This window comes from Seriola lalandi, unplaced genomic scaffold (genome assembly GCF_002814215.2).
Source record: "Seriola lalandi dorsalis isolate HSWRI2012SDOR001 ecotype SW California unplaced genomic scaffold, Sedor1 jcf7180002054365, whole genome shotgun sequence".
Classification (NCBI taxonomy): Eukaryota; Metazoa; Chordata; class Actinopteri; order Carangiformes; family Carangidae; genus Seriola; species Seriola lalandi.
In genome coordinates, this window is record NW_019524918.1 from 383,042 (window position 1) to 399,531 (window position 16,490).

Consider the following 16,490-nt stretch of genomic DNA (forward strand, 5'->3'; position numbering starts at 1 on the left):
GGTTTTCCATGAGGCTTAAAGATGTGTTTTTACATATGACTTGTAATTTATCTTTTCATTGTGATTTAAATGGGTTCATACCTTGCACACCATATGCATATGGATTAAAAAAATCTGCATCATTGCTTGACAGTTTTTAATATAAAGATTATAAAAAAACTGGGCTTGATTTCACTGATAAGATACAGCCATATTGTATTTGTCATTTAATTATAGTAACCATTCCCTTATGCTAGCATCAAATTTGCATAAAAATAAAGAAACTGCACAAACCAGGACTGTGTATGTCAACAGTGCTGCTAAATTGAGAGATAATCCATGGCAAGGTTACATTAGTCTTATTGTACTTTGCGACGTGGCTTTACAAAGGGCAGGCTATATGTACAGCACTGTCTATGGTAATGCTGCATATGCAGCCATTTCACAGAGACTCAAAATTAATTGCTCTGAAAAGGGTTAAAAGTATAGTACTTTATAGAAAGGTATTGTTAAGATGCCTTTGTTATTTGAAATGCAGGTAGGAGTGTCTTTTGGTTAAACAGAGAACACACAGATGGGTTCAATCATTGCTCACCATCAGAGACCATTAGAGATTACATACAGAACTTTATGGAACATATTAATGCTCATTTGTACAGTATTAACATGTGCATTTGAGTGTTCCCACTTAAAGAGGTCAATTTGATATTTGATAACATCAAACCAACTTTTAATGTCCTTTTAATTCTACAGACATGATTTCTTCTTAGCTTCCTCTTGCTTGTACATAAAGCTCTAAATGGTTGTGGACCAGTGTCTGTTATAGACTCCCTGTTGTTTTATGCGTCTTCACTTACAGTATACTACTTAAAGTCTTTGTTACAGCCATACTGAATCTATTTCAGTTGCAGTAGCTCTCAACTACTTTTGTCTTTTATTTATAATTTTTGGGCTGCCAGGTAATGAAAAATCTTACTTGCTATTGAGTCATTAATTAATGTTCATGGATTTCTCACTTTCTTAGCCATCAGGTGTGCAGTTGTAAAGCAGCCTTAAATTAAGAATAATAAACCATCAATAGTGCTGTTATTTATATTTATAAGTCATTAATATATGGTCACCGGATTTCTCACCTTTTAACAGCCATCAGCAAAAGTTAGTAAATCATGTGGAATTTGAAATCATTGCTAAAGGGTTGTACAATAATTCATAAAGCCTGCTGTTGTAAATGGTCATAAATATTTAATAAATGGATTGTGGCAGTGATGCCCTGCAGCCATAAGGACAAAGCAAGTGTCCTGAGCCAAAGAAGTTTTGGGAAAGGCTGTTTTCAGTAATGGCTTATAACTAATCTATAAAACATCAGGAAATAATTTCTTATCCTTTGATAAACCCATTAGTGACCGCCTCCATATATAAAAGGAAGATATCTAAGGGTTCTTGGTTCAAATTGGACCAGTACAGTACAATTTTTTAGACAGACACTCAAAATAATTTTTCAGTCTTCCTTCTACTAGCACTCTGTGCAGGCGAGTTGACTCCACCTGCACTCGAGGGCATAACATTTTGATTGACATTTCTTAGCAATTTCTTAGCAAACAATCTGTTTGACTGCCCTCCTATTTCATCATGGCCTCTCTGGCTTCCACTGCCTCTCCTCAGAATCTGCTGGATAGTGTCTGGAGCATTTGGACCGTAATGTCCTTTACTCATGCAGACACATGGCCATATTTCTTTTCCTTTCCTTCAGCCGCCTTTCATTTTTATCCGGCACAGATGTCCTCAACTGGACCCAGATTTACATTTTATGGAAGACTTAAGATAAAAAAAAAGGATGACATGTGTTTTTGCATTTCACAATATCATAATGTAACATGGAAGGATTTAAATGAGTTCAAATCTGTATTGACCGCTCAGAAGATTTGCAAAGAAAAGTCCCCATAAATATGTGGCAGGAGGTCTTTATACATACACGGTCATACCTAGAAACAGGAGAAACAAGATTACTGTCAAAAAAAAGAAACCAGTTATTGTCTTCTCATGAAACCTTGCAGTAAACACTGAGTTTTTGTGGCCTTTCTATCAGGGCATTTTCCAATTTATCTTAATGGAAATCTGCAGCTTTTTTGCACCGAAGACCAAGAGAGGCCAGAGCTGCATCTGTGTTGAACCCAGCATAAGATGAACAGCAATGAAATTAGATTGTATAACACACCCATACCGTAGAGTGGAAAGAATTTAAGATGATTTAATTTGATAACGGCAACAAACAAGGCCTACATGTGCCTTGTTGGCCCATCATATTGACCAACATACTCCTTATCAGTGATACCTTTCTATCCCAATCACTTTGAACCGGATTCATGCTCATGGCACATCACCACTGACGTGTGGAAAAGGTCCACGGTGAGGCACAAAATGGATTGGGCGTCCATGGTGGCTAATTTTGATTCAACGAATTGAGAGAGCTGTGTTAAGGATGTTAGGCATTAAAGAGTTGTCTTTTTCATGGGATTATCTGCGAAGGAGGAAGTCAGTATTCAGACAGGGCTGACTGGCACGACGAGATCAGCCCCCATCCAAGTAGAACACTTCTTCAGGCATGCAGAACATGCAGACTTAAGTCACATAATCCCTTTCAATATCAGTGAGGGTGTCAGTGCGCTGACATGAATGGATAGGATACGACGGTTTTGCAGGCTTACTGTTGTTTCCGATCACAGTGTTTGCAGTGCTAGCTGGCAGGTTGCTATTATTAGCCACTGCAGTGATATAAATGTTACTGTATATCCACTGACGCTGTGATGACAAAACATATTTAAACCATTGGCGAAATACTGCCTGTCTAATACAATATCATCAAGGGTAATCCAGGCTGCCTTTTATTCTTTGCACCCCAACACTGTGGTAGTTATGGGGCCTGCAGATATTGAAGTAAATAACTGGACACACAAAGCTAACACTCAAGAACATCTCAGGGGCTAAACAAACAATGGCGCTCTCTGCACATTTGGTGCCCGAGTTCAAATGAGACTGTAGCTGTGGATCATAACAGGGCTTTTCTGGTGTTTTGTGGAAGCACTGCTCTGTCAGCGTGACTAAGCACGGCTGTCCAAGTCCAGCTAACCATGACAGTTTGAGAGAGCTATGAAAACAATCACTTTTCAAAAACAAGTGGGTTCAGGCAAATTGTTGACGTTACACATTCAGATGTTGCTAAATGTTGAAAATTGCATTGTTTCTGCTTCTGCACCGTCCTGCCAAACATTCGAAATCCTGCCCTTGATGCATTGAAAAACACATTCAGTGTAGAACGCAACATATTTCAGGATGTTCTTATTATATCCTATCAATACTTGCTCCTCCTGCAGCTGCTGCTGCCTAGTTTCTTCATGGAACTCATTAAGGTTTCATTGTATCTCATCTCATCTCATCTCATCTCATCTGACCTTACATGAAAATCCTGCTGTAGCATATGGAAATCATGTATGTTTATATATTTATCCATTCATTTTGTATACTCACTTATTCCTGAATCTCAGTCAGGAAAACACCCTCACTGTTTAAAATTAGTAAAATTAGTTTGAAATGAAGTAGTAAACAGAAAACTCAGTGTAATTACAATCTGAATTTGAATTAAACGAACTACTGTAGATTTGAATAAAATGTATTCTAATTTTATGAGCTAAAATTAAAATATGTTAAACTTTTATGTGGGTGGAGCATAATATGCTCTATAATTGTGTATGGTGCACATACACAATCATAGAAAAGAAAGTTAAAATCAAGCAGTGTTGCAGGAAAACTGCCTTGTATGTCTTCATGCTTTAATATGAACGTTTATTCTTCCCATTTGATGATAATTTGCCATTTGGACACGGTTTGCTGTGTTTCAGATAGTTTGAAAATTGAAGCTTTATATGATCTTTAACATCATTAGATAGGTAGTAATACGCTTGTGGGCCTGTAAATGATACATTTGGGTTTAATATCATTCTTAAAATGCCTTCAACTTTGCCTCTCCAGTAGACTTGAAAGGAAATCTTTTCACTTTCCATTTTCAGCCATGACTGTGCTGTAAGCTATTTGTCATTGGACTTCCTAACATGTGTTGACTCTATTTTTTTTATTGAATGGGTAAATCTAAAATGATCAATGAAATAACAGCCTGTTATTAGTGAGGTATAAAACTTTAGTTTTTTGTATTTTTATTGTGTCTCCCTGGCAGCAGCAAGGCAGAACAGCTGCTTCGGGAAGCCATAGCCTTGGACTTCCTTTTTTCATCTGCATATATTGAAACCTTTTCTGCAACAAAAGATAGACTTCTCTGTATCTATGCAGGTTTGCAAATGTAGGCAGTGCAATGCTAGTTCTAGTTTTGTGGGTCCAAACATCTTTGCACCAAGGTAGGTGAAGGGACAATGTTTTCCCCTAACAGCTGTTTTCACTTGTTGGTGCTAAGCAGAGGTGATAAAAAAAAAAAAAAAATCTTTTAAAAGGTGCGACATGCAGGCTGAGGTGGTGTTTATGCAGATCATGGGGTGGGGCAGTTTTGTTATGCATTTTGGTATAAGTGCCAGCAGAATTTCTCATGGCTTTACACACCGTCATTATTTAATTAAAGGTTTAATTATGATACCCGTAATGTCATGCACATGTACATGTAGGATGTATGACAGTCTTCCCTTTTAGCGGATTAACTACATGTAGCCGTCATACAGGAGTGGAAATGATGCATGTGTTCCGGCTGTCGTCGCTAATTTAAAGGATGTGCTGCAATTTTTCTAATGGAAAATTACACAATTATTCAAAACAGCGTTGGTCCATTAATGAATGAATTTACTCATCTGACATGGCAAGAGGCTCCAGCAAAAACTACACAAATTTCTGTGCTTTTCAGAACACCTGGTTGGTACATTGGCACACAGACTCTAAGTGAATGTACAGTGCTTCATCAAAAATCTTAGCACATTTGCAGAAAAGTGCTGTAAGCTAACCCCTAAACTGTGTGAGTAACTGAGTGAAATTGTGAATCAAGCAACAGATGAAAATAATGAACACATGGTCCTCGGCTTTCATTGTTTGGTAAATAACTATATGCACATGCTGTTCACATGGAAAGAATGGTGAATTTTAGTATCTCTTGAAACACAATTTAAATTTAACCAGGGACATGATGTATCCTTGGAAGAATATTTGGAGTGCTGTATAATCGTATTTGGGGTGCAGTACATTTGTGCTTTGGACCTTGGCACTTGGCACACTGCATGGCACCAGTTTACTTAAGGGAGAAGCCAGACTGGATTCTTCTTGCAGTCAGAGACAGTCTGCTGCTTTTAAAGGGGATGAGCACATGCTGACATTATCTGCCATTACAGAAGCTTATCCCAAGCCAACCAGCTGATTATATTGTTTATTTCTCCTTCCATTTTTTGTGAAACTGCAAACATGAGCATTAAATAAATTTGGGGGGGGATTATAGAATTTTGGCAACCATGCTCAATCTAATCCTGGTGCAACACAGGAAAAGAGACTTCACCAAAAATTGACATTTAACTCAGGAGGCCAACATTGCATAGAATTTGTTGGACACGCCTATGTGTGCAATAATGATTGAATTTGCAATTTTACAATTATACAACCCCACAGTTTCAGTTTCAGTGAACTGAGCAAAAAAGAAAAGACAATCAATTCCACTGATGCAAGAATGATAAATCTTGTTTTCAGACCTTCAGAGTCAATAGGATCAATACAAAAAAAGTGAGTGAAAAAATAAATAAAAATATCACGTTCAGGTCACCTTCAGGTTTAGACCCCGCTCTGGGCACTTGGACACTAATCTCTGTGCATGTACTATTTGCTATTTGCGCTTCTGCTGCTTTTCACATAATTAACCTTTTTATTTAAAAAAAACAAAAACAAACCACAAAACACAGTTTCGTACTGTTAACTGCATGTGAATTTTAGTAATTAGCAGAGACAGCAAAAAGAAATTAGCAAATCATTTAATGGTAAATATATTCAGCAGTAGTTTATTAATCATGCATTCACCTCATAAATCATGACAACTTGCTCTTCCCTCACATGAGGGCACATTAGTTGCTTTTAATAATAAAAAAAGTATCAGTGATTTTCACCCTGGTTTTACTTGATGTTGAGACCAAATTTGATTTCAAATTTAATCGCCCCCCTGTAGTAGACATGGAAAGAAGACATTGAGTAAGTTGAGCAGCTATCCCTAGTGGGACATTTGAAATGTTGCTGACATGGGGTATATGCTCTCTGAGACCTTATCAGTCCTGTTCAGTACAATCAATATGACCATTAAAGACTTTCCAGTCAAAGTACCCATTACCCAGTCAGTTGCTTGTTTATGGCTGCATTAATAAGTAAAAACTCTGTTTTGGTTTAGAGATGAGTACGTAAGCACAGAAATAACGAGTCAGAAGTGGGATGTTGCGAACGTGGTACTTTGCTCTGTGAAATTAGAAAGCCAGAAGTTGCTGTGTTAAAACAAACCCGTCCCTCTTGCACACTGTCTCTCATACTTACTGATTATTGATGTGGTACTGGTAAATGTGCTGAGCATGGCTAAGTGTATTAATAGCAGTACGGACATTATCAGAGGTTTCAGCTCACAAGGGGGCAGGGGAGGGGAAAGAGCTTACTACCAGAGCATCAGATCATGAGCAACAGAGACGATCCTCCCTGACTCATCAAGAACGGAGGGAAACTCTGATCCCTTGCATGCTCGTAGTCTGCATGGTGAAGGCTCATGGGTAACCCTGGTGACCTCTGTGGCCACTGGTGCACTACGTTGGGTTGTTCTTATTGCATAATTATTCATATGAGATGAAAATTGCTTTATTCTATTACCATGTTCCCCTTGGTTCACTGACTTATATTTGTGGAGAAACAGACTTGCAAATGCAATTCTTTTTTAAAATGTTTTATTTTTTTTATTAAAAATAGCTGCATAACCACAGCAATTATTAGAGCGTATATTATTTGATGTGATTCTCTCAGGCAACTTGTATTATAGCTCAGTGTCACCACGGTCAGTGTCTACACCGTGACGAAATTTCCTTCCTAACAAAGGAGTCACAACATCACAGTCATGTTAAATATCATTGTAAAATATCAGTGTCATTTTTTCGTCATCATTTTACACCTCCACCACCGCCATTATCTCTGTGTGCTCATGTGTTCCAGGTCTCTGCAGTGCAGCCCACAGTACAGGCTTCTACTTTGCCTTGGGTTGTTGCCTTTGTCTGGAGCTCTCTCATCTCTGGAGGTCATATTGGCCGCCCTGGAGGTACTGGTAATGGTCAGTGTGCCAACTGTGTGGGCATGCTAAGAGAACCATATGCTGTCTGTTAAATCACACTCAGCGGAGGCAGCAGAGTATCACGGCTGTTTAGTATGTGATGGAAATCACAACATGCTTAACATGCACAACAGAGGCAAACTGCAGTCAAGCCATCAGTTAAGCATGCAGCGTGTTAGATAAGGTATTTCTCGCATCCTGTCCTTTCTCACCATGTCACTTCTTGTTTTGTATTCCACACTGATCATTTCAAGAGAGGGGGAATATACAGACAGAATAAGCAGGCTATACTAAGACTTCATCGGCTAGCCTCTCATAATTCATCCAACTGGTTAAGTTCACCATGGCCCAACATCAAATATGTGTTTCTTTATTTGTTTTTTATTGGGGGTTTTATATTAGCAGTGTGGTGTTGGCCTCAAAATATTTATTTTAGCCTTGTGGCAAGTCGAGCAGAGAAATGGGGAAGTGGATGTGCTGTGTGCCTAGCATTTTCACACATGGTTTAGACACTGCTATAGAGAGGCCCTGTAGCTGGTTCTTTTTCACTCTTCATTAAGAATTCTAGAGGGTGTTGACTGAGAGGCGATAATGTTTCTATGGGCATCGCTGGCCTCTAGTCACATACCAACAGGTACTGCAAAATGCAGGCATTAGCAGGTTTCTCTTTTCAGCATGAAACTGTTTCAGTATATGTCGAATGCTCTTCTGAAGCAACACTGCAAAATCTGTGAAAAAAAGTCAAATGAAACAACCATTTTGTCGCTATGTGGAGACATAATCCAAGCTTACAGTTATCCAAACGCCTGCCTCACCCTGTGTACAGAAGCTCTGAGATCCTGAAACACACAACAAATAGCTGTTTGTCCTTGAGGAAGGCCATGAATGAGAAGCCTGGGTTGCTACTCTGGGTTTAGAAAAGCAGGGAGAGGCAAACCACCACTCTGACAGCTGCAGATTAACATCTGATGCTTCATCAATCATGTGTAAATCGTCAGTCTTATATATATATATATTATAATTATATATAAGACTACATGTGTATAGAGCTGAAAATACATTCATTGATTAGTGAAGTAACTATCAGAACTATCAGAAAACTGGTTTGGAAGAATATTTTTATATACAGGTTATACATATAGAAAAAACAAGACCACACTACATTACAACTAACAGCAGTGCACTGATATACAACACGTTTATGATGAGGGCAGACATAACTACAGTACAGCACACAGTTAAATACATAATTTAGTTAATTATCTGTAATTATGATCATAAGGTCTTTTCGGCCTGTGTGGGGGAACCAGGTTTCAGAATCCCCTCATACAGGGCCTCACAATGAGTCCATTGTAATTTCATTGCAAATACACAATGTTGATACACATTTCCACACTTCATTCCAAAATTGTAGATAGAATCGCTGATCATATCAGCTATTCGTTCCATACCAAGAAGATTTAATAATGCAAGCAGCCAGATTTCTATTGAAAAACAGTGACATACGAATGTTCCAATTCAACAAAATTATTCTCATAGCAGTCAAAAAAGGCTAAACCTGCTATTCTGCTGTATTCCTGGACCTTAGCTGTGCAGCCCTAGACCCCAGCAAACAAAACCCCAGGACAAGGAATGAGATTTATATTCATAATTACTCAAGGACTTGAGTGTGTAGCAGTGCCACAGCATATGAATCAGTCCACAACCATGCCAGCACAGATCAGAGGAGCTTGGCTCCATTTTTTTGTCAATTCTTAAGGGAGGGATAAAAGCTCTGTGTAAGATTTTCAGTTGTATAAGTCTGGATGTTACTGAGGACGCCTTCTATATTCTTTCCCACTCTGCAGAGATGAGTGAAACCCATAAGTCTTGCTCCCATCGGGACTGAGGTGAATGTTGAGGTTAGAGGAGGAGAGAATCAACAACCTGTACAGACCTGACACAGTACGTATGTCTGGGGCTAAATACCAGAATTTTTTATCAAATTTTTTTGTCAAATTATTTATTGGGAAATTTGGATAAAATTAATCTTGATTGAGCACAATGTAAGAAAGCATCACTGTCTATTTTGTATCTCCCTCTAAGTTCATCAAATTGTAAATTCTCTATGATTACTCTCTGCTTCTCAAACATGAGACCTGAATTGTTTCTTCGTCAAATCTTTGGATTTTTGACGGATCGTCACATAAACCAGAGCTTTTGAATATTTCATCTTGGGCTCTAGAAAATTATGATCAGCAGTCATCACTCTTTTCTAACAAATAATGGATTAATTGAGAAAATAGGCAGATTAACTCATAATGAAAATAAGCATAAATTGCAGCACAATATATATATTTTCAACCGCACCAGTTAAGCTCTAAAAGCTGCAAGTCATCTCTTTCAGTAAATCCTGTTGCATTAGCAGAAATGAAGATATTCCTGGAGGCAGTGTATGATCCTAATGACATCTGATTTTTGAACGATGTTTTGAAGCATAACTGCTTTTGTTTTTGAGTATACAACCTTTTCCCTCTCCTATGCAAATCACACATCTCACTGCCAGTGTTTTTTTTTTAATTAGAAAAATAACAACAGTGACTAAAATGTAGAGTGGAAAATCCTCTCACAAACCTAATCACCGTGTCCCTCGGTTGAAGTCTATGTGCGTGCAGTGTATGTATGTGATGCGACTGCGTGGGAGTTGGATGAGTAGATGGAGGGGCAGTTAGCATGCAGTCACAACATGTAAGATTACAGCAAAAGCAGCATGAAAAGCTTGAGTGATGTTTGTAGAGTGAGTGTGTGCGCAGTGTGTATTAATCAATTCCTTTGTGTTGAATGCCTCAGGGCACAGGAACATAGGTTGGACGTATCAGTGAAGTGAAGCATGCGTGAAATTGTACTTCTCACATCACTGTCTTAGGTCAGCCAGAAAGCCGGCCACTGGATGTTAGGTAATGGCGTTTTGAAAATAAAGGATTTAGGTTGTATAAAAAAGCTGGCAAAATACTCACACTGAATGATATGTCACAGATTCCTTAATAACACTAGGAAGATTTTAGATTTAGCTAAATGGTTGGAATATCACCAACGTGTTGAGGGTGGCATGTCTCCATTGAATGTAATGGACAGTTACTCAACTACCTTTGAAGGTTGCTCTCAATGTCAGGGTCTTTTGTAGAGGCCTTCCTTGTTTACACATTGGTAGAAGTCAGAGTTCGGTTGGGTAAATATGTCTTGCTTGGACAAACACCCTGTGCTGCTGTGGCTGGGGCTGATAAAGAGGACTGTTGAGATCCTAATCAAGATTGCTGCTTTGGCAATTAAATTTGACGGAGGAGAATCAGAGCTGCCCCTCTTTTGTCATTATTCCCGAAAAAGAAAAAAAAAAAAAGTGGAAAAGTTTTTCTCCATTTGCAAAAGTTTCAATTAACTGTGATAGCTCCATGTGTGCATTTAGTTATGCACTGGGGGAAGAGAGAAGAAATTGTGGCTGCCTCGAACTGTTTTAGCCTATATACAGTGCGGCAGTTTAAATTAGTTCCAAGAAGTTTGTTTGTGTCCCCTGAAAGCTATTTATACCTATCTCGTTTTATTTGTTTCCCCAGAGTCCTCCACAGTTTGGTCTTTTGCATGGGAGATTGAAGCTGAGGTGTGCATGACACCACTGCACCAAAAATGCTTAAAAACAGGTCTTTTCTGCAACTGCACTGATACTCATATTCATGCCCAGCATTTATATGCTCTCAGCAGGTAAAATCACCAGAGAAGATTAGGGATGCCTATAAATGTAGTTTTAAGTGCAGCATGATTTTCTGAAGTCAGTCATAGGTTCACTACAGCAATACTTTACTTTAAAGAGTTTGGAGGGCGGCAGATTTTTTTTGGGGGGGGGGGTTGCCTTTCCAAAACCAAATGCACAAGAATGAAAGTGGAATGAATGGACTTTTTTCCTGCTCTGTCAGAAGCTGCAATCGATAGCATGTCTGACTAACTAGCTTACAGTAGCAACCAAGCTAAGAAGCACATCATTACCTAACTAGCTTACATAAGTTTGTGTTGTTACATGTTAATGTTAAAAAAAAAAAAAAAAAATCTCCAATTGTGACTAGCACTTTACAGCATTACACTATTGAAAAAGTTGATGTAATCTAAGCACGCATGAAATAACAGCCTGGTCTTACATTTTTCATTATCATACTTATAACACTAGAACCAGCTAGCTTTAAATTGCAATTGTTGAAACAATGATGTTTCTTTAGTTAGCTTTTCTATAAGCCAGCTGGAAACCCTAAAAAGTCAGTCAGAGAAGTTGTTTTCAACCAGCTCATGAATCTAGTATTTGCTTAATTGCCTAGCGAGCTACAGCGGATAAAACGTAATTTCATTGAGGAACATTGACAGTCATTGACAAGAAATAAGAGTCCTGCTTTTGTCTACCTCTTTTTGTAAACAAGAACCTATTGGTAAACAAATTTCAAGTGGTAAATCTGCACTTGTTATCTTTCTAACCTAACCATGTATTATGCCAGAAGAAAGAGCTAAAAGTAGGAATGAAAACTAAAGGGTTAAATTTGTTTACAAACATTTTTGCTGAATAATAAAAGAGAGGAAATAATATAAAGTATAAATACTGAAAATGGATTTTTGATTGGCATACATAGGCGATAGGCCATAGGCATGACCTTGGTCAGTGCAAGTGTATTTCAAATTGTACTGGCTCTTTAAATAAACTGGATACAAATTCAATATTGTATCTTTTCTTGATATGATGTGGAGCAGTGACAACAAAGTACACTGTTGGTACTGTATGTCATACCAATTTCACCCACCTGTAAAACCTGTTTAACGACTTGGCCTTTTAGTTTGAAGGCGGTAAATGTTAATGTGTTTTGGCAATATGTGTTGGTTCATGAGTTTGACAGAGTGGTAGAATCAGTGTGGCTGTCACTAATGAACTAAAAAGGTGGGTCTAATTAAAAGTAATGAGCTATGGTGGGCTGTGTGTGCAACACCAATATAAGCTTCAAGTCTATGTTCAGCGTGGAGGCTGTATGTAATGGTATATGCTTTTCCACCGTAACATTGACATTGAATTCATGATGGCGCCAGATGAGCAGGCTGCCTTTGAACCCCTCTTCCTCTCCATTGATTTGTCTGGTCTTTTTCTAAGTCTTTATTTATTCTTTTCTGTTTTTCTGAATTTCATGGACTATTTTTGTTTTTGTCATACCTTAGTCAGTTGATTGGACTTGGTAACATCGCCTAGCCGAAAGCGGCAGGCATCCCAGCAGAGCTGAGTAGACACAGGAGAGGGGTTAGAGCTGGAGCTAAGGTTAAGAAGAGAACATAGTAAGGGTGAGGAAATTTAAACCTTTCCTGCCATCTGTCATCATGGGGAATGTGAGATCATTGGCGAATAAGATGAATGAACTTTCTGTCCACACTGTGGCACAACGGGAATATCGTGAGTGCAGTATCGTGAGTGCAAGTCATGCTTGAGGGGTTCCAGCTGGTTCAAGTGGACAGAGGGAAACAGAGCAGTATAAGCAAAGGAAGAGGCTTGCTGTTTTCATCAGACATTTACCTTGAAATCTAGGCTGTGCAATCCTGATACTGAACTGTTAGCAGTGGGAATGTGACCATCCTATGTGCTACAGGAATTCTCATACAGTTGCTGTGGTTGTTACGTTCCTCCTTGGGGCGGCTGTGGCTCAGGCGGTAGAGCGGGTCGTCCACTAATTAGAGGGTTGGTGGTTCAATCCCCTCTTCCTCCAAGCATACTTGCTGAAGTATCACTGGGCAAGATACTGAACCCCACATTGCCCCTGATGGCTGTTCCATCAGTGTATGACTGCGTATGAGTGTGATGCATGAATCCATTTATCAGTAACCATTTACCTCCCTCCATGAATGCAGCCGTGTCGCGACAGTTCAGACACAGAGACCCGAGAGACTGGCATGTATTCTGCACTGCAAAAGATGAGGATATTAATGATTTATCAGATTGCATTATGGACTATACTGTATTAACTTATGCATTGACAACATTGGTCAAGACTTGTGATAGTGATAGTCAGGTTGACTATCACTATCAACCAGGTAAATAGGGAGCTGAGGAGTTTCCTGGCCTGATTGAGTCAACCCAATGGTGCTGAGGGGGTGTGCTGGTTAGCTGTCTGGCACTCTTTGCCACCTCTTCAACCTCTCCCTGGACATGCAGCAGGTCCCCTCACTTGATGCATGAGGGAAAACTTCATGCATCGTCCGTGTGCCTAAGAGGGGATGCACCAGTGCTCTCACTGACTTCAGGCCAGTGGCACTGGCCTCTCACATATTGAAGACCTTTGCAAGGCTGGTTCTGCGGCACCTGATGCCACTGGTGGCAGTCCCTCTGTATCCCGTACAGACAAACCTTGGCATGGATGATGCCGTCATTTACCTACTGCACAAAGCTTACTCCCACCTGGAGAGGTGTGGGTGCAGTGTGAGAATAATGTTTTTGGACTTTTGAAGTGAATAGGATGCCTCCTACACCTGTCACCATTCTGGGTGAGGAGCTGTAGGTGTAGGAGGAAGTTCCTGGGCGTGTACCTTAACAACAAACCAGACTGGTCAGATAATTGTGATGTCCTCTAGAAGACGGGACAGAGCAGCCATATAGTGTGTGCAACAGGCTGCTTCGCAATTTCCATGTGATGGCTGGTGTACTGCTGTTGTGTGTTGAGGAGGCAGTATTATGGCTGGTGATGAAAACAGGCTAATTAAACTGGTCAGAAAGGCAGGCTCTGTTGTAGGAGTACACCTTGACAGCCTGGAGGAGGTGGCTGACGGGAGGATGAGGTCCAAAATCCTCCATGAGGAGATGAACAGCCTGAGAAACACCTTCATTAACCGTCTAATCCTTTCTATAAGTATCTATCTATCTATCTATCTATCTATTATTAAACTTATTAACTTTATTTGTAATGGTGACAAACTAATTATCCAATAATGACACCACACAAGGACGCTACATGTTATGTATTCAGTAGTCAGTATTCATTGAATTCATTCATTGCATTTAATAGATGTAATGGAAAAAATTTACATATGTTAAAGAAAAACTAACCTCAAGGTAAGGCCAGTGTACAATCCAAGGTTAATCATAATACAGGCTAAAGACAAATATTAGTTATGCGTATAAAGCAGGAAATTGTCTTTTAAGGAGGAGAGAGGTAAAATGATATTTCTGCTTGAATTTCTCCTTTTCTAAATTTGATCTGGCAGAGAGGCCCTGGGCAGAAAATGATTGTTCCACCACTATAGAAATATCAAATCATTTGTATTGAGTCTGGGATGGAATCAAAGATTGAACTATAAATTGAACCTTTTTATGATTCTGACACTATTACAACTGGTGCCGTATGGCCCCCAATGTTATTTGTGCTTGCACATTAAGGTGTGACCGTTTATTTCTCTCTGCAGACTGCTTTGAAGTGAACCCCGTGAGGAGCATCCAAAACGACACAATATTCTGGTGAGTACCCAAATTGAAATTAAAACCCTATTCACATTTACATAATATACTACCACACATTACCCATCCAGACTGTGAGCATGAACAGAAAGTGATGGGGCAGAGGGATAGAGAGGAAAGGCTTTGATAATAATATGCTAAAGAAAAAAAAAAGATATTTCCCTCCCCTGACTCAATCGATTCTTCAGTTTTTATTCCACGGGGTCAGTATGTTTGACTCACCATGCATGCATATTCTCACTACATTAAACACAAAGGCAAACCTTACAGTTTTACCCATTTTATATCCTCTCTCCCTACACATATTTTACTCACATGCAGACAGAGGAATGTAAGAACAGAGCATCACGTTATTTTCCTCCTCTCCCTGTCACATGCCGATTTAACCACATGGTCGCATACAGAGAGGGAGAGAGAGTGAGAGAGAGTGAGAGAGAGGGAGAGCGAGCCTCCTCAGAGTGACACTGTTAGCTATCCCCTCACATAGGCAGGGTTGGGCTGGCGCCACGGCTGTTTGCCTCATAGCTTGCGCAATGGGAGTCGGCTCCATTATCAGAGCTGCTGCTTCGCCACCCTGCAGCAAACCCAGCATCCTCTGCTCCTGCAGATTTAATTTCTTATCTCAATAGGGAAAACAGCCCCTCTGATGAACAGCAGAAAACACCCTGGGCTGCTGTGAACACGGATTGAGGATACATACAATAGATGGTTTGATAAACTCATGAACGTGCACGGCACTGATATTTCTCATAGGAATTCGTGGCTGGTCATAGATATTCAAGGGAATTTGCTTTTTACTGTAAATAATGATTCAGGGAAGGGAAGATCTCGTCACCATTATATACTGTATTTAAGCAATTATTTATGGCGCTGCCTCTAAGCACATATCAGACCTTAAACAGGATCCCTGGTAGGTGAATGTCTGTAATATGCTGCTACTGTTATTCTTAGACCGACCAAGCTGTCTTCATGCTACTGTTTGCAGATAAATAAAGAAAGCTCTTCAACTGCTGTACTCTCACATGACATAAACTCAGCATGAACCAGTGCCACATGTGTGCTCCTTTTGTTGAAAGTCTTGTGAGAGCACATTATCATCTCTCAGAGAATAGAGCAGCTGGATATTCTTAATGACATATTTTTTATTAATGCCTCTTGCAAAAAGAAGAAAAAAAAATATCTAAGCTTCGTACTGTGACTTTGGATTTTTTCCCCCTATTGTTTTCCCATTTGCTTTATTTTTGACAACCTGCAAAAATTTCTTCTTTGCTCCATTCGGTAAGAAGTCAGCGTCTGTAATCGAACTGAAAGATTTGACTTGTTGTGGCTTTTTCAGCCCTTTACTAACAGCTTCATCAATGTCACTACAGTGGTAATTGTGTGTCAACTTTCCCAGGCCATAAAACAAAAGTTATTATGTGTGGAGACAGAAGTTATGTAACTTGATGTACCCTGGCTAAATTAGTTTCCTTGTGTTTTACAGTAATCATCTGGTAGGGCTGTACTTACTGATATTGGTGCTATCTAATCTGTGGTCCAATATGTCAAGAATAACAAGATCTTTTGGTCTTGTGAGAGTTTAAACCGGTGGTGGAGGAAGTATTCAGATGCTTTACTTATTTAAAAGCAATACTGCAATATAAAGTAAAAGTCATGCCTTCAAAATTATACTTGAGTAAAAGT

The 16,490-nt window shown here is 39.3% G+C and overlaps 1 protein-coding gene across 1 annotated transcript in view; it reads left to right on the plus strand.

The window, feature by feature from the left end:
* Positions 1–16,490, plus strand: part of lrfn1 (leucine rich repeat and fibronectin type III domain containing 1) — a 103,306-nt gene that overhangs the window by 38,258 nt on the left and 48,558 nt on the right. Inside the window, exon 2 of the mRNA XM_023408512.1 lies at positions 14,756–14,807. The gene's annotated coding sequence lies outside the window, so the exon portion shown is untranslated. The remainder of the gene's footprint in view (positions 1–14,755; positions 14,808–16,490) is intronic.